Raw genomic sequence first — 24176 nt, 5'->3', positions numbered from 1 at the left:
TTGTCATATACCTGTATGCTCTTATGTCTCTCACGTTCTAGACACATGTTGATCAGGTTAGCTTAAATGTCTATCAGTATTCACTCTAAATTGAATATCCCATGAATCCATAATTCTAGGATTTAATGGATTTCTGTTATCTATTTGTTGTTTGAGTGACTTCTCAGATAAGTCACATATAAACTATATTACTAACTTCACTTACTCTGAAACAGCTAGGGAAGTCTTGGAGAAGGGGTCGAGAGTAGATACTACATTTATTAGAATATCTCCAAAAATTTATTATTTTATCTTCTCTATATGGCTGCTATATGCTCAGCTGGATGCCTACCCAGTTTTCATCCTCACTTGTCATCTTTGCTAACAGAATCTCCATATCGATTTTGGAAGCAATGTGTCAGCTATAAATACTTCTTTTTCTGGATCCCTGGCAATGAAAGGTGGCCATGTGTTGCATTCTGGTGAAAGAAATGTAAGTAGAAATACTAACAAAGGGATTCTCTTCAAGAATAAAAAGGCAAAGCCTCATAAATAGAAGCGCTTTGCCCTTCTCCCTTTGATAATTCCCTTTCTGGCTGTCTGGAAATACAAATCATTGCCTGGAAATATAATAGAACAAAGACCACAAGGTAAAGACTATGGATTGGGTGGATAGGGGATTCTTGTGTCCGTAACGGCATACGTCTTTGAGCATCTCAGTCGGCTCAGGAATTTGAGAGAAATAAGCTCCTCTCTGGTAGAGTTGTTTCTGTTTTCTATTATTTGTAGCTAGGCCAATACAATGGGTTAATACTTATGTAAATTTATTAAATCAAACAAGCTACAATTATTTTTAGGATAATTACTCAATGTTGAGGTAGTTCACCACTTGTTTCTTTTAGGAGTCCTTTGCAGTTTAGCCTTTATTTTCTCCTTCTCTCCAGGACGGGGAGGACCTTTCCAAGCATTCTGTGTGTAGCAATGTTTCACAGTCCCTCTAGGTGCTGGTAAGAATTCAGAGACAATTGATGATTAGGGGTCTCTTTAGCTGAAACCATTCTGTGCAGCTTCTCCAATGGAGGGGCTAATTAACAGCTGTCAGTATTTCAGGAATTAGAAGAACTTTGGAAGAGACCCAAAATGATTTTTAAAGCTCTACTTTTAAAGAAAACAACAAAATTAGACTTGACAGGACTATATGGTGTTTTATTGTAACCTGAAGCTACGTTATGCGGCTCCAGATTGCCAATAGCATATCCTTCATTACAACTGTGACGGCCTTTATATTACATCCCTCCTTTGCAGTAATTTTGGATTCCTTCTAAAAATGTGCTCCAGGCTAGCACAAAGCTTTCAAGTTCTCAGCGTATGAGTTAATGCTGTATGTTGTTGTTAATACTTTGTTTGGCATAGTAAGTTTTCCCCCTAAGACACTAAAAACTGGGAGCTGGATAGTTCAGACAGATTGATCAGACGTTGTTCCCCCATCTCACTTATTCTCACTGGCACATGCAGGATACATTCAACTCTGTAGAAAATTCCTGTCCAAGTCTGTTTCCACAGGGTCATAGCAGAGACAGCTGAAATTGAAATTTTGAAATCTGATGCAAAATTATTTTTGAAGATACCATTTGCAACAACACTGAGTGCCCCCTATACCGTGGATGCACATGAGAAACTTCCCAGAGGCTTAGTACTAGAAAAATTGTCTTCTGGTGATTGATATATTTGCTCATTTGCCACCAATAAACATAATGTCACTTTTTCCTCCAGTTTCTCTTTTTGCTTCAGCTGTCAGGAATCCCAAAGCCACGATTTATGCCTAATCAAAACAAGTCATTTTAACTCATAATAGGGCAGTATTCTCTTTCTTTTGTTATTGTAGTTCTAACCTTTCTTCAGATTTTTATTTTATTTATTTTATACAGGAGCCTGTTTTATATACTTCCTAAATCCCCCTTGGAACATAGAAGAATATCAATAAATCATACTTAAAAAAACAAATTATTGTTCCTCTAACTGGTTTAGATATATCAATGTTGTCTAAGAATGGCACAGTTTTCTATATGATTTTCAATGTTTGACTAGCCTCGATTTGATTTTAAAGTTAATGCATAAACATGATAAAAATAAATAAGTCAAATAATTTTAAAAAGTACATAATAAAAAGTACACTTAGTCCCATCCTGTGGTAGACAGAATATTGACACCCCCAAATGCTCATCTCCAACTCACCAGAACCTGTAAATGTTACCTTATTTGGTAAAAGAGACTTTGTAGCTGTGACAAGTCAAGGATTCTGTGATGGGGTGGGCCCAATGTAATGACAAAGAGGAATAGAGGAAGATCAGACAGATGAGAAGACAATGTGACCATGGAAGCAGAGATTGAAGTTGTGTGGCTGCAAGCCAAAGAATGCCAGCAGCCTCTAGAAGCTTGAGGAGAAAAGGAATGGATTCTCCCCTGAAGCCTCCAGGTGGAACCAGCTTTGCCTTCACCTTAATTTTAGCTCTCGAAGACTAATTTCAGACTTCTTACCTCCAGAACTATAGAGAATAAATTTGTGTTGTTTCAAGCCACCAAGTCTGTGGTAATTTACTGCACTGGCAACAGGAAACTGATACACACCTCAATACCCCATCTTACTCCCCCCAAATTAACCACTGTTAAAAATTTCTCGTGTATTCTTCAAGGAATTTTCTATGCACATATAACCATATCCATATCATAAACAAATAAATCATACTGTGTGCATTGTGTTCTGTTTACTTTAGATTGATTTGTTTGATTTTCTTAGATTTTTGCAGTTACAAAAACTTTCACAATAAACTTTTTTTTACATACATCTTTGAATATACATGAGAGGCAAATCTATAGAAAGATTTTCTTAAAGTAGAATTATTAGATTATAGGTTATGAGCAATAACCTAGTAGCTTCAGTAGATCCTGAAAAATTATCCTTCAGAAAGATTGAACTAATTTATATAACCCCAGGATTGTGGGAGAATGCCATTTCTTCCCACTCTTGCCAACAGCATCAAGGTGTTGATCTTTAAGATACAGATTTTACATTGGCCATAAATTTCGGTTCTTCACTTAGTCTAAGAGTATTTCCTTGTTTCTGTTGTCTTACAAGTAAATAGAATTAATTAATTCCAGGTTACCTGTAGGCAATCTGTTTTGGTGGAAGGAGCAGTGGGAAAAGTGGCTTCCAGTTCTGGCATTCTCGCTCACTGGGTGTATGACTCTGGGCAAATTGCTGATCCCAGTTGCTCACAAATATACCTTCCTATCAGATTTACCTGGGGAGCTTTTAAAATGCACACTCCTAGTTCACTCACCTTTACTTAATCAGAATTTCTTGGAGTGGAGACTGGAAAATTTGCTTTTTAACAAGCACTTGAACTGATTCTTATACAGCAGGTAAAAAGCAGCCTATGGACTGCACTTGGGAGCCACCTACTCAATATTTCTAAGTCTGACTGTTGTTTTCTTAAATTCCTGCAATATTAGCTTGCTTTCCTCTTAGGTTATAATGGGAACTGAGTGGTCCTTATTCTCTTGGGTCTGCTCTGCATGTGGAATCTTTAACCATCTTGCTGGGATGGGATTTGAAGGCAGTACATCCCATACACCCGTGTACCAACATGGAACTTTGGTGATTACTTTGATGCCAACACTGAATTCAGTACTTTCTTGCTCATTGATTTATTTTCATTCATTATCTTACCTTATTTGTGGATATTAGGGGTGTGGGAAGATTTGATCAATCTAGAAATGATTAAATACAGGGGGCTAATTACCCTTTTTCTCCTTAGGATTCTTAAGGGAGCTGAACATACAAAGGGCAATGTTAAATAAAAAAGTATATTTCACTTTATTGTCAATTTTCAGTCCAGACACAAGATGACCTGATAACCCTCTAACATACTCACCAGAATGGTCAAGTTATTCATTTCCTACATATAACACACTTACTGATGCCCAGGGCACATAGAATTCTCAGCTGGAAGTCACTCTCCAAGACACACAGGCTTTTCTGCTCCCACCAAGAGTCCATCATGTTTGTTCAAAAACTTTTAGATGTCAGCTGTCCTTAATACTGATATTACATAATTTACTTAAACTTTCTATAAATTAATGAAATGTGTATGGGGAAATAAAAACACTCTGATTATTAAAACTAGGTTGAATGCTTTGGAAAACTATGGAAATGCAAATTGTCTTTATTTGCTGCTGATTTTTATTTATTGAAATGCATATTCATTTCTCAACCATTAGGGAAAGAACTGAATCCATTTCTATAAAGATTGATCTGCTTATTGGAATACTAAGCTTTCTTTCTTAAATAAACCACACCTATACACTTTTCCTAACCTCCCTAAACCTCAGCCTCATCAGCCAACTAATGCATTTAAAAGACTTTCATAGCACAACACAAGAAGACATAAGAGTACAAAATTCAGGAATATCTTCAAAAAGTAGGCCCATCACCAACATAACCAAAATGTTAAAAAAAAAAAAGATGAAGGAGTTATAGAAGAAAGCTACCACCATCTTCCACAAGAATGACATCTTAAAGCATGATGGTTGCAGTCATTTATAAATATTGCCCAATCAGTATCCTAGAAACTGGCTCCCATTGGTGGTGGAAAGTGAAGAAACAAGGTGAGGAATTCCTCTTCTTTACCTTATACACATTGTTAGAATACAAGCTCTTTTGAGGAGGAGGTGATTCTTTCTTCATCTTTGCATTCCCAACTTCCTTGAAGCCTAAGTCTCAATAAGCATTGGCTAAACAAATACAAATGTAGAGGATGAAAAATAATTTTCTCTTTACCTTTCTATGTTCTCGGCTGAGAGCCCCCTGTAGTGAAAGACAGATTAACAGAAGAAAAACAAACAAAAGTTTCATAATGTGTATACATGAGAGAGACCCAGGAAAACTGAGTACTCTTCAAATGGCCCAAGCCATCACCTTAAATATCATCTCTGGCTAAAGACAAAAGATGTTTGGGGTGGGGAGGCAGTTATGGGAGGTTATCAGGCAAAGCACAGTAAACAAGGGTAAGGTTGTTATGCAGATTTCAGTGGATGCCTTTTCCATTGATAAGAGTTTCTAGAGATTTTGTCATCCTCCTCTTCCCTGTAAAGAGAGGGAGATACCCCTACAAATGGAGATTTCCCTAATCATTGTAAATGTCTTTGACAAAGGGTAACTTCGTGTTTTCAGAGCTTCCCCTGTGTCTTCTGTCTCCCTAAAATAATTAATATGCCAAAGAGGCATATTTTGGGGTGACATATTTTGCTCCCCTTCAAAAACAAAATAATTTATTTTAAAACATTTTGTAACTAATTCCTAGGTAACACCTCATTTGATTCTCACAACTATATGGTGTAGATACTCTTTTTTTCTTATTTTGCAAGTAAGGAAATGTTGGCTTAGATAAGCCAAACAACTTGCTCAATATCTAACCAATTAATGGTGGTGCTAAGATCCTAACTCAAGGATTCACCCTGGAGCTGGTGTTTTAACCACTAAACTGTATTGTGCTGCCGTAACTATCTTAGGATATATCACTTTAGATGATCCTGCTAAGAGTTGAACCTGTTTACAATATGATTTAATTAGTGAGCAATCAATTTTAATTCCTCAAGGAAGTGTCTCCCAGAGTATTTAGTAAGTTTGCCCATTTGCCCATCTTGGAAAGCAAATAGTGCGGTTAGGAACATAAAGAAACAGGAGATGCCACCATGGGTCACTCTGCCCACCTACTTCAATATTCTTTTCAAGGAGTGCCATCAAAGGGTGACTTAAGACAGAATGAGACATAAAATATGTAGCACAAAATAGCCCTAATTTGTTAGTAATCCATTCCTTAAACTAAGATTCTCAAATATCCTTCAGTTTATTTATACTTTTAGTCCATGAAAATGGGTTGTTATGTCACCAACTAGTTACCCTGAGGAACTCAAGTGTGGGTTTGGATATTTTAACTGTTTTTCCAAATTGTTTTTTTTTTCCTTTTGTTATGTTAAGGAGATGTTGTCAACAATCACCCTGAACCAGATCAAGCCTCACCAGAGAGCTATGCCTATGACCTTTGCCTTATTTTTACTGCTAACATCTCTCCAGGAGGAGCTTAGGCCATTTTACTGTAATCTGCAGTGTGTGTGGAAGCATGTTTTCCATCTGAGCCTGTGCAAGCGAATACCCACCTCTCCATTTTGAATATTCATTCCCCATCTGAAATAAATGGCCCTGCTTTCCTTTGTTTGGGGAGCCATGACTCTGGAAATGATTCCTCATGGTCTCCTATTTGCCACAAATATACTTTACTTTGTGAGACAACTACTTCTGGTGTAGAGTCTGATTAAACTTGCCAGGAGGGAACCCACTTTGGTTCGGTGACAGTTATGTTACTGCACAAAATTGAGATTCTCCTCCCTGATGCACGAAAACAAGCCAGTTAATTCTGGCATCAGCTTTTGGGAGAGAAATCACTTTTATTCTGCAAGATCAATCTGCAGAGAGACAGGGGGCGTGTTCCCTCAGATCTGTCTCCCCAATTCAGCCTTTGGGGTCAAATTTAAGAGGTTAGGGAGAACAGACTGGCACATGGAAATGCTGGTGAGACGGGCTTTGATTGGTGGGCTTCAAGCATTTATGTTAAGGTTCTAAACATTTATGATGAGGTTCTAAAACTTTTATGGTAAGGTGGGGAAGGAATTTTAACACCTGAGCTTCCCGAATGAGGCATCCCTCGCTTCTGATAAAAGTCTAACTTCTAAGTTCTGGTCAAGTGCTGGTCCTTTGGTTCCATGGGGAGGAGAATCTTTGGTTCCCTGGTCATTTCCGGTCAAGGTTTCTTCTTCTGTGCATGCTCTGGCTACGTGACTTTACAAATTTTCTGAAAAAACAATTTCCTAATTACTCTGTTGATAAGATGTGGTCAGTTGAATGGGACCTGGAGGGCCTGCAGTTACAGTTAAAGCAAATTTAACTCAGGTGTTCCCTGTCTTCACATTGAGCTTGATCACCGAGGCTTAAAGAGGGAGAGTTGTTTTACCAAAGCCCTTCCCCAGAAATCTTGGATATCATTACATATCTTTAAACTCTCTTCTTGATGTCTTTTCAGGGTTCTAGAGACTCTCCAAAATATTTGTCAAATTTTAAAAAGCATAAAAACCTTAAGAATCCGTACTGATATTTCAGCATCTGTAATTCTCATCCTCATGTCTCATGCAGCTTTTCACTACTCAAAATTATTCCCTTGGGAAAGGTAGAAGACAGCTTTATCCTAGTGAAATGATTATCATTTGGCTTGGTAAGAAAAAATATGTACAAATGCAAAATAGATGTCTGCAGAGCCATACTTGAGAGCACAAATTTCCGAGCATGCCTTTTAAGAAGGCGTAATAATTTATTCTTTCTGTTTTGTTTTGTTTTTTAATCTATACACTGTGGGTCATATTAACAGCTGAGAAACTTCATCAAATCACAAACTTGTATTGACTGAGAACATTTTAGGAAGTTAAGCTGAAAAAATATTTCATAATTCCCCTCCCTAGTTAATGAGTTTGGGTTAATCTCTGCAGTAGCCGTATTTAACATTTATGCCACATCAACGATAAATTAGGATCAAGCCTGAATGCAGCTAACAGCATTCCCAGACCTGAGTTGTCATAGTACAGAAAAGATTAAGATTTATCCTGCTGCTTATATTAGTCTTTCTTGTGGGTATATTTTGGATATTTGTATACACTTTACTCAATCTTCCACTGGGCAATTTGATATTTCCCACGCATTTTATGTGTGTTGAGAAGGAGCGGAGGGTGTTTCATGGGAGGATTGATTATATTGAATTAGCTCTCATAAATTTGGCTTTCAAATATTTTTAGACAAATTTCCTTAAAATTTTCAGTATAAGAATTACAAATGCATATAACTCAAACTCTATTTAGTGATTTCTAAAATAATAATGTCAGGCTCATTGAAATAGAATTGACTTATCCTAAACCACCTTACCTACATTCCAGATCAGTCATACCTGATGGGTAGAAATTGGCAATATCACTTTGCTCTTGAATGCACTCCCTGAATTGCAATGATGGGAGAAGCATACCAAAAGCATACTTATCAAAAGATTCTAATGTTCCATGGACTCTTAGAAGACAGCCTGCTATTGGACAGACACAGAAGATGAAACCAAGCTAATGTCCTGCGCCAAAGGGACCAGTGTCTGTCTCCACAACATTGCCTGTTGAATTGGCAAGCGACTTTCACTTTGTTTGAGTATTCTTCCATCCAAAGCAGAAACTCACTTTTTCTTTCTTAGTTTACTGTATGTACTGTTGACATTTCTGACCCTATTCCTTTCTAGTACACTGACTTGAAGCTACCTTCTTCTAGAACTGCTCCTGCCCTCTCTGCTTGGCTCTGAGTATGCTAAATGTTTCTCTCTTTGTCTCAGCTAACTCAGTGCCATTAAAACAGAGAATACCAGCACCCTACAAAAGAGAATCTGCTTCTATGTTTTAACTCTTCAGGGAATGACTATAAACTCTATCTCCTTCCCATAGATTATGATTTTATATTATTTTTATTCTTTTAAAAATTGCCCTTAGTGTTTTTTTGCCTTGGAGGTTGGGGTTGTGTTTCATGAGCAAAAAGAGAGTCAGCCCAAGATATTTTTGTGGCATTAAAGAAGTATTTGGCTGGATGCCTAATACTGCCAGTGCGCTGTTCAATATAAAAGGAGGAAATCTTTCCTGTACATGAGGGAACACCCTTTGAAGAAAGGAAATCTAAGTAACAGGAAACAACACACACACATACACACACATGCACAGGTACATACATACCTATGTATGTATATGCATTTTCTTTTGGGGAAAGAAGAGGTTGGGGGAAAGAAGAGGTTGGAGGAAATGTCCAGGGATAATTTCTTAATTGTAATAAATGTATCTTTTCTCTAAATGACAGAAAACAATTTTAGTTTTTATCAAACTCAATTACTCAGTAAATATTTACTGAGCACCTATTGCTTTGCACCAGCCTTTTGTGACACATAAATTAGTTGCCAGACACTCTCAGGCTGATAATGGGTCTGCATTTACTTCGCTTGAGTGTAAGAAACCAGTGCACAGAATCTTCCACTTGTCACTGCTGTGCTTGTTTCCTTCAAGGAAATGATTGGGCTGAACAGTAACTAGTGCTACCCTCAAGCAGATTGTCAGCAGCAAGACTCAACAGTTCAATTCTGCTGGATTCCTATCAGGCGTGAGAAGGATATCCTCTGCTCTCCTCATCCATATTAAACTGATGTCTTTTCAGACAAACTGGAATTGATCCTGAAGGCTCGTGCCTTGCTCCTACCACAAAAGTTAGTCATTAAGAGCTGTGTCACCTGGCCCCATAATTAAATTCATGAGACCTCTGCTATACTAGTTGATGGGGTTGCTGAAGAAAAATGATTTGACAGTAGCAGAAATTTTTAGAATCATCCCCTCCAAAGTTAGTTGACAAGTTTATTTATTTACTTTTTCATATATATCTTCTGAATATGTTTTTCAGACTCCAAAAGTAGATGTCAGGCTCCCTTCTGTTCTCAAGTCTCCCAATATTTATACTTACAGTGCTGCACAGGCCCCATAGCAGTTGTAAAACCTTGTGGCTGATTATTGTATCGTGTTAACTAAGCATGTGGGAGTTGTGTGTACAAGGGGATGATGAAATCTTGTGTTTAAATGTGGATCCTTATCCAGTGATTACGTGTTCAGGGTTGTGGCATGAAGTTGCTACATAGTTTCTAGAGCAATAGAGGGCTCTTTATCTAAAATGTTGATAACTCTGACAAGCATATAAATACTCCCTTCTTCCAGCTGTCAAAATCCTATCTCATCAACTTCCCTGTCTCCTTCCATCTCCTTCATGAAGTGTTTTCCATCTTATTAGGCCATGGTGATCTTCCTCTCCTTTGAATTCCATTATCATTTATTGTCATCAACATTTGACACATATTTATACTGCTTTGAAATGTACTATCTTGTCTGCCTAACTAGACTGTAAGTTATTCAAGAGGAAGAGCTGAATTATATTCCTTTGCGTCATCCATATTGCCGAGCACTGTGCTATGTTCATAGTATGCATAACATACTATGAGCAAGTAAATAGGAAGACTCTGGGAACTGGAGAAACACTTTTCTCAGATTTATTGAAGATAAAACTATTTGAATATGGGCTACATTATAATCAAAGACAGGACGCCTGACAAACAAGAAGTCTGGAACATTAAAATCACTTCCCAGGGCAAATTATAGTTTACGTGGGATCTGAGAGGTCATCTAGTGAAAACTCTCATTTGATGATTGTATTAGTCAAGGTTCTCTAGAGAAAAAGCACCAATAGGATATATATATATATATATATATATGTATGTGTGTGTATATGTATATATGTGTGTGTGTGTGTGTAGGAAGAGATTTATTATAAGGAATCAGCTCACACAATTACAGAAGCTAGAAGTGCCAAGATTTACTGTGTGCAAGCTGGAGACCAAGGAAACCCAGTGGTATAATTTGGTCTGGATCTGAAGGGCTAAGAACAAGGAGGGCCAAGGTTAGGAAAAGATCTATGTCCCATCTCAAGCAATTAGACAGGAATGGCTGAATTCTTTCTTCCTCCACATTTTTGTTCTATTCAGGCCCTTAAGGGATTGGATGATGTCCACTCGCATTGGGGAGGGCAAACCACTTTACTGAGTCTGCTGACTCAAATGCTAATTTCATCAGCAGCACCCTCGCAGACATACCTAGAAATAATGTTTAGCCAAATATCCAGGCATCCTGTGATCTAGTCAAGTTGACACATAAACTCAACCATCGCAATAATGAAGAAACTGAAAGACCACACGTGTAGTGACTTGTCCACGGTTGCTCAGCTGGTTGAGAGGAGAATCATGACTTTCCCAGGTCCTATCTCTGACAGATGTTTTTTCCATCTCTTACAGAGAGTCCAGTATTTTGGATATTTAGCAGACAGTGCAGACAACTGATTGTAGTGTTGCCTGTGGGTTACAGACAACATGCTATAGGCAGCGCTGTCTCTCATATACTACCCTATAACACCACTAGGCTTAAAGTTAAATTTTTTGGTCCATTAATATTCTAATGGTTAGTTCTTTCTCTGTCCACTTTTGCAAAGTGAAAATTTTATTTAAGTTTTGGCCTCATCACTCTTCACAAAAAGGAAAAATTTACTGTTATTCTCAGGGTGTTCTATTTCTGCTAGAAGCTTCAGAAATGTCATAGGATGTTCAATATAGTTTAAAAGGAGACACTGACAAATTGAAGAACATCCAAAAGAAGGTGACCAGAATAGTGAAATGTCTGGAAACATGTCGTCTGAGGAATGTATCTGTCATTTTGCGTTCAAGAAAGTGGTGATGTTGAATCTGAAAGATGCTCCATCTTCCTGCAGGGCAATGATAACTTCCTTCCATTATTTGAAGAGCTGCCATGTGAAACTAGGATTCCGTATTTTCTTAGTTCTAGAGGGCAAAATTTGGACCAATATGTGACAGGTACAAGAAGGCCAGCTTCCATTGTATATAAACAGACTTATCCAATAACCCAATAATTGTCCAACAGTTCAGCTTCCTTGACACCAAGGGAGCTGCACTGTGGGCCCCTTGTCAACAAAAGCCAGTATCCTCATATTAAGTGGGAGAGAGCCTGGATGACTTGAATCACTTATGACCTGAAGATTGTGTGATTATTTGTCACTAAGCTAAACCCAAATGGAGGACAACCAAACCTTACTCAGTAATTCCCACTCACCTCACTCCGGTAAATGAAGAGCATTTTAGGAAAGATCATGCTAGAAGCCACTGCTGCCACTGGAACCCCTGATTAATTGCCCAGGCTGTAGATAGAATGTAGCCTGTTATCTAGAGATGATTCTTTCTTCTTCCCTAACCTAGCAAAGTCCAAAGCTTTTCCTATAGCAATGGAACAATACAGTTCTTTAGAAGTCTGTCTGCATTAATCTACATGAGGGAAATAGAATGTATTTAAAATAAATCCTTGCCCCCCTCATCTTTTTAGGTTAACAGTGGATATTCAGGGTGGCTTACATGAAACAAGTGCAATTTAATGAAATACAGCTTTGAAAGTGTCAGAAAATGAATCAAACTGTAAAATATACCAGAGGTTTTAAAATAAATAAAGTCAGTCATGTTTCAGTGTACTTGAAATAATGTTCACAGCAAGGCAACTTATATAATATGAATATTCTTTCACTTTTCAACTTGATTAGAATAGAAAGTACATATTTAACAGTTATTTTGAGGCCTGAATGTGACTCAAACTACCATTTCAGTTATAGTTTGTCTTTTATCTTTTTTCTTATTTCCCTAAAGCAGCAGTCAAAGCTCAAATTTAGGTTTAATACAGATTTCATTGAGCACACAAGTTGCAGTGATGGAACTCATTTTATTAGACCCTACACTCAATACAAAACATCAATTGCAGAGGGTCACGCTGCATCTTTCTAGCTGTCACACCAATATCTTGCTGAGTGCCATCTGCAATGTCTCAGGTTCTTTATTTATCTTGGAACTCATTTAGTTTGATCTGAGAGCTATTTCCAAAATGCCTGCAGTACACAAAAAAGCACTTTATCAACAGTCCATTGCTTTGGAGATAGGAGTATCACCAAGTTTCTCTCTGGTGGTGGAGATCTGGACAAATGATGATACGATGTTTAAGGAGACACAATCTTAATTCTAAGAAAACTCGTTTTATATTAAATGAATATACCTGTCCTAAACTTGTATAGCTAAAATGAGATTTGGACGCTTTGCAGCTTTTAAGTTTTGAAATGTAAAGCCAGTATTTGAAGCTGGCTAATTCTTCTTACGTAGCATATCAGGAATGTAGGTGGCTACCACCAGATGATGGACTTATTTTGGAACAAAGTAGCATGGGCTAGGTAGGAAATCTTCCTAAACCTTCCTTTTCCTTCTTTATTTCACACCTACCCTACACAAAGTGTTGAGCCAGATAAAGTGACTGTGAAGATAAACCAAAATATGGCCCTGGCCCAGAAAGAGCTTATAAACAAACAGGAGAAATAGTGGAACACGAATGACTTAAAAAATGGCAGTAAATAGATAATGCTGTAAGAAAAGTATAACAATAACTTATACAGAGCAGGGAGAAGGCATTTCCAATTGAAGTTAACAGAGGGATTTAGCATTTGATGTGGGCCTTGAAAGATGATAAATATATGGAAATAAAGAGACTAAGAATACTCTTCTGAACAGAAATCAAGACAGAAGTCTGTGTTCAGATAAGGAAAAATAAAATATTCAAAAAGTGGCTAATCTTGCAATTTGGACGACAAATAAGTTTTTTGGGGGGTATGGGCTCTGGAGGTAGAAAGATTCAAATCTACTCTCTATTATTTATCGGCTTAACTAAAGGCTTAGGGTAGTTACAACATGTCTGGGTTTCAATAGTCTTAACTCAAAATATGACTGCTACTAATAATTATTGCACAGATTGATTCTAAGAATGAAATTTCTCACAGCTGTGAGGATCTTTACAGTTTTCAATGCGCTCCTGCATTTGCCCATAGGGAAGTGAGTTTGAAAAGGTAGATTAAAGACAGTTGAAGTCTTTGAGCCCAAGCTAAGGAGTTAGAAATAAGACTCCATTCTCCTCCCATAGTCTATGAGGAATGGGGAGGCTTTGAAATGTTTTGAAAGAGGATTGACAGCATTCCAGCTTTGACTTAGAGCATTTGCTCTGGTGAAATTGGTGTTGGACTTGGTGTAGGAAGAGGAAGCAAGACTGTTGTTGAGGCAGATGACTCAGTTAAGAATTGGTTGCAGTAACAGAGACAAGAGGAGGTTCGAATCACAGCTATCGAGAGGTAGCAGCGTTTCCTCAGGAAAGTCCTTCTACCTTCTTTCAAATCGTAGATTCTAAAAGAACATCAAGGCCTGAAATAAGAGTTTGGATCCTAAAGAGTTAAAATAAAGTCAGAAAATTGATTAGAAAGCATGGAGGCATTTTTGGAGTAGATTGAATTGGAGAGAGACTGAAATCTAAGAAACCAGGCGGGAGGTGGTCAGACATTCCAGAAAGGAAGGATCCAGGAGAATTAAATTCTTGAATTCTTCCTCCTGGCAATGCTTTCCCTCTCAACACTGAACCATCTTCACCCCCCCCCCCCCACACACACACACTTCTACACACAATTTATTTGTCTCTTTGCTTCTATCTGATATTTATCTTAAACTATTGTCATTTTTACCCCCATACTTGGTTCTTGCACCAGGAATTTCCCAAACCTTTTCCCATCTGCTTTTGAAACGAATAAATGTTTCTGAATAAGTGATTTGGAAACATAATCATAATTAAGTCGCTTATATTGTAGAGCCATTTAAGTGTTTCTTTTTTAAAGAAGTGCTTGAAGAGAGTATTTGAAGATGCAGGAAATGAAAATGATAGGTTAGCTCTCAGAAGTAATGAAGCAAATGAAAACCGGTCCATTCTGGTTAAACTTCTTTTAGAAAGGAGCCATATTAACCTATTGGGCAGAGACTATACTTTTCCTGTGTTGTTAAAAGTTCTTGATTTGGTATTGAATCTAAGTGAAACCATTATTAAATTACAATAATTATAATATCAACTCTGGAAATTTAAGTGAACTTCATGTGAAATGATGACAATGCATAATCTATCAAACTAGATAAGAGTAATGTATTATGGAGGTTGAAATTTTGTTTCATAAGTGCCCCTATTAAGTTTTTCCCCAAATGTAATGCAGTCATGATTCCAAAAAGTTCCCTTATATGGATATGTTTGTGTGTGTGTGTGTGTGTGTGTGTGTGTGTGTGTATACATGGTTCCGATAGTTAAGACATGCTTCAGTAACGGTACTCATAACGGGAGAAATGGTGATTGTAGGTATGACCAACGGTGACTATTTCTTTACTGGAATTTGGAGAAATGCATATGGAGTGTTTTGCTATTTGGAAATTTGGCTGCAAATATCAGAAATAAGAATATTCTTGTTACACGGGTCCACCTTTCTTGAAAACTTATTTCTTTCAAGATCTATTTATTTCCCTTCTGCCCTTTCAACAGTGATAAAACCTGTGCCTTCAGAAAGATCTTCATCAATAATAATTCCAAGTAACATTTAGCAATGAAATGATCTTTGTTAAATTTTGGAAACAAGGGCTAGAATCAGTATTCTGTAGAATTTGTAAAGATTTTTCCTGCGCTTTTGCAAATAATTCTTATTGTGACATAAATATATATTTTTTAATAAACTACATCATATAGAGGCTGAGTGTTCTGTTTTTCTTGTAATACTACTGGCTGCCTAAAATATCTTCCGTTAAGGAAGATATTGACTTGATTCTTCAAAAATATTAATTTTCCCTTGATTAGAAAAATAAAGTCTAGACTACCTGAATTTGAATCTCAGTTTTGCCACTTTTAAAGCATATGAGCTTTTTTTTTTTTTTTTGAGAAAGATTAGCCCTGAGCTAACATCTGCACCAATCCTCCTCTTTTTTGCTGAGGAAGACTGGCCCTGAGCTAACATCCATGCCCATCTTCCTCTACTTTATATATAGGATGCCTGCCACAGCGTAGCTTGATAAGCAGTGCATATGTCAACACCCAGGACCTGAACCAGCGAATCCCAGGCCACGGCAGCAGACCATGTGAACTTAACCACTGCACCACTGGGCCAGCCCCTATACTATGTAATCTTGAACTAATTTCTTCACCTAAAAACTCAGCATGTTAATAGCTTATTTTTTTAAATGAGAATTAAAGGAATTAATACATGCAAAACATTAATACAGCACCTGGCCATTAGTAAGTACCTAAAAATTAGAACAATTATTATTAACATGAATTTTATAAATTTATGAATTAAATGAAATAATATCACGTATATATGTATATGAAATTATACAAGCATGCATACTTAGCATGGTGTATTGTAAGACAATAAATGGTAGCTAAAATTTTTAGGGTAAAAGATACTGGAAATATATAAAAAAGTGCAGAAGAAAGCAAAAGTTCCCAAAATCTTATTAACCAGTGACAAAAAGCCAATATTTCCTGTGTTTTGTTATGTATTATTAAATTCAAGGGAGCCTGCACTAGGTGACATCAAGATACACACGTTTTTCAAAGTGAGGAAAATCTTTATTCAGAATTATTGAATCAGAGTACAAAGTAAATAAGAGCAGAAGTATGTAAGATTTGCTAACTGCTTGTTTAGTATTGTTGATCTCACAGTGGTGACACTTTTTTGAAATAGGAAAATGTAAGTTTAAAACAACTTCATCAGTTATAGTAACATTTTTGCAAATGGAAAACATACACATGCACACTGCATGAATTATTCAAGTACCATTTTGAAATCATCTGGAACTGCTACCTATCATCTGAATTCTTGTCCCAAAGTGTAGTCAATGGATCAGTGCCATCAGCATAACCTAAGCTTGTGATAAATACAGAAATACAGACTCTTGAGCCTTGCCCTAGACTCGTTGAACCAAAAACCTGTTTGATTAATGTGCGTATAAATATCGGGTAACTCATAGACACTTTAAACTTGAGAAACAATGTTTTACACCAAACCACACACACACACATACACACACACACAAAATACAGAAACAAAGCTGAGTGAGGTTGCAGGTATTGTAGCAGAATGATTCATCTAGGGAAAAAAATGCTGCTAATTAAATTAATAGAATCTTGCAGGTTATTGTTTTGTGTGAATAAAACCAAAGTATATGTCTTATAATAATAATGCTGGGACCTTGTTGTGCAAGCTTACTTTAGTGCTGTTTGATAGTTACTGGTTTCCCTTTTGGCTTGTTATTGATCAGATATGTAGATAGGAGACAAGTGATTTAAAAGTCTCTAAATATTTGACCCTGGCCTATACATATTCACAAATATTCATGCACATTCCAGTTGGAAAGAGAGATAATAGACAATTAAACAGTAAATTAAAAATATGATTATAGGTTGGGATGAGAGGTGGGACGCTTTGGAGTATAAGGAAAAAACTTTGAGAAAGTGACTTTTGAATGGAGACGTGAGGCATGAAAAGGATCCAATTGCAGAGCATTCTAGGCTTGATTTCCTGAAAAGCAAAGTCTTTAGATGCTGAACATCATGGCTTATTAGTAGAAGAATGTGTGGGAGCCCAATGAAAATGAGGGAGTGCTGTATAGGGTAATATTTGAGAGGTAGACTGTAGCCAGTTCATGTCAGAGCTTGTAGGCCACAAAAAGATGACTAGAGTTTACTCCAAGTGCAATAGAAAGCCATTGAAGAATTTTAAGCATGGTGATAAAGTGAAGATTTACGCTTCTTTAAAAAGTTTACCCTTGCCAGGGCCCAGCCCCGTGGCCAAGTGGTTAAGTTCACAGGCTCTGCTTCAACAGCCCAGGTTTCGCTGGTTCAAATCCTGGGCACAGACGTGGCACTGCTCGTCAAGCCCTTCTGGGGTGGCATCCTACATGCCACAACTGGAAGGACCTACAACTGAAAATACACAATTATGTACTGGGGGGCTTTGGGAGGAAAAGGAAAAATAAAATCTTTAAAAAAAAAGATAGCAAAAACAGTTTATGCTTGCCAGAGTGTGAGCAATGGACTGTAGAAGGGGACACAAGTGGGATCCGTGAGTAGAAGGCTTTTGCTGTATCTAAGTGACAGACAATCTAGGCTTCCCCTAGTGAAAGGAGAGAGCTGTATGGATTCAAGCTGTATTTAGGGTACCTAATCATCACAGAAAAGGAAGTTATTAAGGAAGATTGCCCCATTTCTGGCTTGAATACAAAGCGGAGGTGTCAATTTCCTAGGAAGTAGGAGAAGACCTAAGTAGGTACGTGGGGAAAATCAAGAGTTCCAATTTGGATCAAGTTTGAAAGATAGTATAAATCTTGGAGATTAAGAGAATGGGCTCTGGGAAGTTTCACATTGATTCTATTGATTACAGTGGATCTTGAATAATTTACTTAAACGATGCTTCAGTTTTCTCATCTTTAAAAATAGGAAAGATACATATACCAACCTTACAAGGTGGTTGTAAATATGAAATTAGATAATTCCTATAAAATGATAAGAACAGATCCTGACACATTGTAAGCAGCAAAATAATAATTATCACTCTGATTATTTGTCACAAAAGCAGCAGTGTCAAGCAGGAATTCTGGTATACAAGGGTGAGGTTTACTGGCAAGTGATTGCTGTTCTAATTATTTTAAGAAAGTATTTCACCTCATTACACTTGTTTTGAGTTAATGAAAACTATCCTAGAATAGCTTTTACTGTTTTTTGTCAACTTCTCTTTCTCTCTCCTTTATCCTTCCCTCTTTTAGTGGATTGAGAAAGGGAGTTAAGGTGGATTTGGGAGTAGGGTAAGAAGGAAGAGTCATCAGGACAATGGAAAAGTCTTATTCTAATTTTAAAAGAACGTTCCATTTCCCCTTTTCAACCTTACAATTACTCCAAAAGTAGATTCAAGCTTCTAATTGATTGTATTTAAATTTTCCTGCCTAAGTATATCATCATCATTTTCGATAATAGATTTTCAGATTTGTCTAATAATTATTAAATACTGAAACCACAAGGAATAATCTGTGACTTGCATGTTGATACATTGTCAAATGTTTAACCTTTGAAATGGCAGGTTTATTGACAGAGCAAAAATACTTTCTCCTTCAGGTCTGTTTTCTCCTTCTCTGCAAACAAAACACCATTTTGCCTTTTGGAGTTGAAGGTTGAAAATCTTCAGATATATTGTATTTAGACATGTTTCATTCATTCATCTATTTAATAAAAAAGACTAATTTAATGAGTGCCTGGGTTTTAGATACTTTGTCATGTTCTGAGAACTCCTAGATAAACATGACAATATACTTGATTTCAAGATGCAAAAACCCAAACACGAAGTGGGTTAATCTCAATTGTGTTTCTTTAAATGCTTTTACAGAACATGTTAAGTAAATCTGAATTATTATTGGTGTGGTCATTAATATATGAAAATCCTCCTATAATTTTTTAATATACTTTTGTTGTTGTTGGCAGCCTTGATATAGGCTTTTGAGAAGAGGCTCAGAGCAGAACACTGACGGTGACCACCACCAGCATGAGGACTCCAAAAAGTCAAATCGGTAAGTGGAAAAAGGTGACTCATGGGTATGTTATCTATGTGTCATTAAATCTGTTGACATTGTTTTTTATGCCAAAACATAGTTTACAAACAAAAATGAGAGTGCAGCTCTGTCTGATGCCAGAGTTTCTATTCTGGTATTTTTTCATAAAGCAACAAACATTTATTGGGTATCTAATAAATGCCAGGCTTCTTTTAGCTGAGATATCATTCTATTTCCAAAATGGCTATTACTTAGAATAAAAAACTGTATATTTATGCGAAGCCTTATAGTTTACAAACAATAAATGAATAAGTAATTTTGTTTAGTATTCACAAAATCTCTATAGAAAACAAGATAGGGATCATTAGTTATATGTTTACAGATGGAGCAATTGAGGTCCTGAGTGGTTAACTGGCTCACTGGATGTCATATAGCTCAGTGTCTGTCAGACTCTGTGGTTAAGGAGCAGTTTATTTATTTAATTTTTTGCTGAGAAAGATTGGCCCTGAGCTACATCTGTGCCGATCTTCCTCTATTTTATGCGTGATTGCCACCACAGCATGGCTGATGAGTGGTATAAGTCCATGCCCAGGATCCAAACCTGCAAACTCAGGCTGCCGAAGCAGAGCATGATGAACTTAACCATTAGGCCGCAGGACCAGCCCAGGATCAGTTTATTTTTAAACTGTTTTAATCCATTACAGACTGAATGTTTTTGTAGAATTACTAAAAGATCATTGTCAGAGAAAAGAAATGACTAAAAGGAAAACACAAAATACACAAGTCCACATTTTAATTATTATTTGTCATTATTCTAGAGATACAGAGTTACTCTGCCAAATGGCTATAAAAGTTCCTAATGTTTTCTCTCAATTTCTGTACTCCACATGGTGCAGACCAGTTAGCATCTGCAGACTGACGCTAGCCTGTAGACCAGACGGTAAGCCATATAGCACCAATAGAGCTAATATGAGGCAAATCTAACACTCGATCCTAGACCTTCTGTCTCCTAGCCCAGGTCTTTTCATATTGCCCCATACTGCCTCAACATACAGCAGGAAACCTGCTTTATGGTCTAGGGACAAAAATATCAGACTCCAAATTGTTCAAATGAAACAGGCACAAGAAAACTGACAATGATAAAACATCTTAAAAGAATGATATGAAACAATTGATGGAAAGAGTGAAAAAACAGTTGGAAGTTTATAGGAATGATTTCTTTTAAGTTTATTCATGTATATGATAGATTGTTGACAGAATTTCTCAAGATATGTTTTTTTTTTCTCTTTTATTTTCATTTTGTACATTCCTCAAAAAGAGAAGTTATGTTGTATTTAGAAGGCTGGGCCTTGTCAGTTCCCAAGTGATATATAGACCTTTTATAATTCTAAGACGTAAAAGTGGATCTTGGCCAGCTGCGAAATGAAAATGAACTTATCTCCCCACTGTATTGAAAGCGCCTGAAAATAAATGTTACTTGTTCATTTCGAAGACTACCATGGAAAACTGCAACACTTTCGGTGCAAAGTAAAATGCACGCTGAGTCAGCCATCAAAATTGACTTTTTAAGATGGCTTTGTGGCATTCTCAGTTCTACTGAAAGGGATCCAAATATTTACATATACTATTTTATTAGTAACTATTTTGTCATCTGTGTCAAAGTAATATTGCACAGATGTTCAGGAATAACTTGTGGTTGTGAGTAAATATTAGAGGAAGATTGAATTTTTCTCCAAATGATGCTGATGGAATGGTTTTTTGTCACAGTTTAAGATGTCAGAAATTCTTGTTGTTGCTGTTGATTTAAAGTTCTACCAGCTTAACAGCACTTGATGCAGCTTAAAATGGCTATAAGAGCATAGAGAAAGATGAAAATTTATTACAACATTCAAAACTGAGACTTTGAACCAATCTATTATTAGCTTCTTGGAAGACTCCGCATTGCTAAATTGAAATTCACAGTCTGAAGTAGAGCAAAACCACGGCCTTAAATAATAGAGAGAGACACTGTGCTCCTCACTGACTTTCTGCCCCCTGACTCAGAGATCCAAGATTTGTATGACTCAGAAAGTTAAGCAGTCATACCTGGGCACCTCTCTTCAATCAATACCTTTATGTTTATATTAGTTTGAGGATTCTCTCTCCTGCTCCCTCTGAAAGGGCAGAAAGGGAGGAAGGACTTAGAGAAATGCATCTCATCCAAGGAGAGAGAGATACAGACCCACAGGCACTGTAGGTGTGGCGATGATGGAAGTAGAGACAGTATCACTGTGTGTGTGTTTGTGTGTGTATAGTACTCCATCAGATCAGGATCAGAGGAGCACAGAGTGGGGAGAAAAGATGATTCACTGACGTCCTAGTGGAGTTGTTTCAGATAAATGCCTGATATTCATTGGAATTTGGTCCCAAGGTTGTTCACAATCTACTCTTCAACTGTGAAGCTTAGATGCTGTTGTCTGCAGCCACAAAGGGCAAGGAATGACAGGTACCGCCAAGGCTACTTAGTTGTTTAAGCAATCAGAGTTTATTGATAAAGGGGAACAGAACAAGGAGCCGGGATAAAGGGGAACAGAACAAGGAGTGGGGAAGCAAACAACAAATTGGTACTTACAACATCCACATTGCAATCAGCCGGGGAAGTCCCAAAAGTTTTACGGCGGGCGGGAGTGCCAATTGTCTGGGTCTGAGGCAAAGTGTCCTCTCCTCAGGGAGACTCCCAATTGTTCTATGCTTGTGACTCCTTTTTAGTCTAAGATTATCTGGGTTCTGACGCAGGGTTTTAGGCAGTTGGATACTTTGAGTTATTTCTTCTTTTTCCCATGGATGGAATGTTTCTTTTTGTTCCCACGGATGGGATGTTTCTATAATCCAGTCAGGTGCCCATCAGGGTGGCCAGCCCAGACAAGGAACATGACGCAGGACATTTCCTTACTAACTTGTGCCTTGGGGTCAGGGCTGGAGTGGCCATCTCTGGCTCCAAGCCCAGACACATTCTTTCACATAGGCCCCAGATCCCAGTGTCCCTGGAAGGCGGGAAGGTCAATGAACTCTGCACAGATGCTTTCTGCTGAAAACCAAGTTATCAGTAGGACCAAGGGTTAAGAGTCAATCTTATGATTTGTCTCTTGAAAATCACTCCCCTTCATCAGATTTTATCACGTTCACAGATTAGTAAACAAACAATAGCAACACCCCTATCAAAGCCACACAAAATCTGGATAAGGATTACTTTGACATGGAAAATGAAAACCTCAGAGGTAAAGCATATATAGAAGAATGAGTTGATAGGGAAACCAAAAAAATATTTTAGAAATTGTTTGTCATCCTTACATATGCATTGATTGACTTAGAAATAAAAGCTGTAGAGAATGAAAAACTTGAAATGCAAAGGATTGAAAGGAAACAGAAATTTTTTTTAAAGATTGGCACCTGAACTAACATCTGTTGCCAATCTTATTTTTTTTTCCTTCTTTTTCTCCCCGAAGCCCCCCAGTATGTAGTTGTATATTGTAGTTGTGGTCCTTCTGGTTGTGAAAGGAAACAGAAAATATAACAGAAGAATTAAATCTGCCTTTGGAGGCAACAAATAATATAATTAGATTTGTGGAAATCAAACTGAAGAAGAACTCTTAGAATGAAGAGGACAAGCACAAACAATGTAAATGATGTGAGAAAAAAATGACCAATATGGACAACAGAAATCAAACATGTAGTTAATTATTCATAAAAAAAGAGAAAAGAATAAATTAAAAAAGATGCTCTAATCAGAGTCACAAGGGAAAAATATCTTGCTCAAGAAAGAAATGGAAGGGGTTTTCACCACTCTAGAATTTATTCGCTAAGATCTGAGATTTTTTTTTACATTGCATGAGAATTTCTTATTATTTAAAAATTAGGAAAATCTAGTGATAAACCAAGACAAAAGATTATTTTGGATCTGATAGATATTTTGGGTTTCTTTTTAATGCTCCATGCTTCTAGGCTATAGAAGCTTGGTCTGTTGGGATTTTCTTGTGATCCTTAAACAATTTTGATAACTTTTGTTAACCTAGAAAATATTGATACTGAGTAACTGTCCATGTGTGAACATACATATAGAAAAAAAACACTTGAAGTCAATGCACCAGTGGAATAATTGTGACTTTTATTTTTCTATTTTAATCTCTTCTATTTTTTCTGACATAAAATAATAATTTATTATTGGTTAATTAAAGATTTCTATTGAAACATACTTCAGAACAGTGCACAAACCACAAGTGAACAGCTCAATAAATTATCACAAAGTCCACCAACCTGTGTAATAACTATTCAGATTAGGAAATTGAATATAACTAACATAATTGAAGATGCTCTTTTTTCTTTCTAAGTCATAAATCCCTATCCTCCATAAGATGACCACTTTCCTGAATTCAAATACTAAGGATTGTTTCATCTTTGTGTTTTATGTAAATGGAATAGTAGAGTTTCTACTTGTTTTGTTGTGTGGGCTCTTGTTCTGACTATTATATATGTGAGATTTCTATATGTAGCAGTAATGTAATTTTTGGTGCTGTATACTATTCCATCGTGGCCATATGGCTCTTACATTCTTATACGTTTCTTTTGGGACATGCATGTGCACAGTTCTGTGGGATACGCAATTACTTATATGTGGTTAATGTGTTTATTTTTAATAGATAATGATACTTTCCCAAAATGGTTGTGCTAATTTACATTCCCATCTGCAGAGTATGAGTTTTAGTTGTTTCACATTTTTACCAACACTTGGCAATTATTAGGGATTTTTATTTAACAGCCTGGTAGCTGTGTTGTGATATTCTGTTGTAGTTTTAACTAATATTTCCATGATGACTGATAAAGGTGGTATTGCTACCCCACATCAACAATTCCCTAGATAGCCCCAAATTAAAAGATAAGTGAAAATTTAGAGGAGGTATTAAGAGAGGAAGTGGCTTTATTTACCTCCATTGAATGAATGTTCAGTCT

The 24176-nt window shown here is 36.9% G+C and overlaps 1 protein-coding gene across 6 annotated transcripts in view; it reads left to right on the top strand.

Annotated features, from left to right (window-relative positions):
* The window catches only part of LINGO2 (leucine rich repeat and Ig domain containing 2), a 1108854-nt gene that overhangs the window by 609818 nt on the left and 474860 nt on the right, over positions 1-24176 (top strand). For all 6 annotated transcript variants that reach the window (XM_070590583.1, XM_070590581.1, XM_070590585.1 and 3 more), the window contains exon 4: positions 19123-19208. The gene's annotated coding sequence lies outside the window, so the exon portion shown is untranslated. The remainder of the gene's footprint in view (positions 1-19122; positions 19209-24176) is intronic.

Source organism: Equus przewalskii, chromosome 22 (assembly GCF_037783145.1).
Source record: "Equus przewalskii isolate Varuska chromosome 22, EquPr2, whole genome shotgun sequence".
Classification (NCBI taxonomy): Eukaryota; Metazoa; Chordata; class Mammalia; order Perissodactyla; family Equidae; genus Equus; species Equus przewalskii.
Note: the sequence above shows the minus strand (reverse complement) of the source record. Positions and strands in the feature narration are given on the sequence as shown.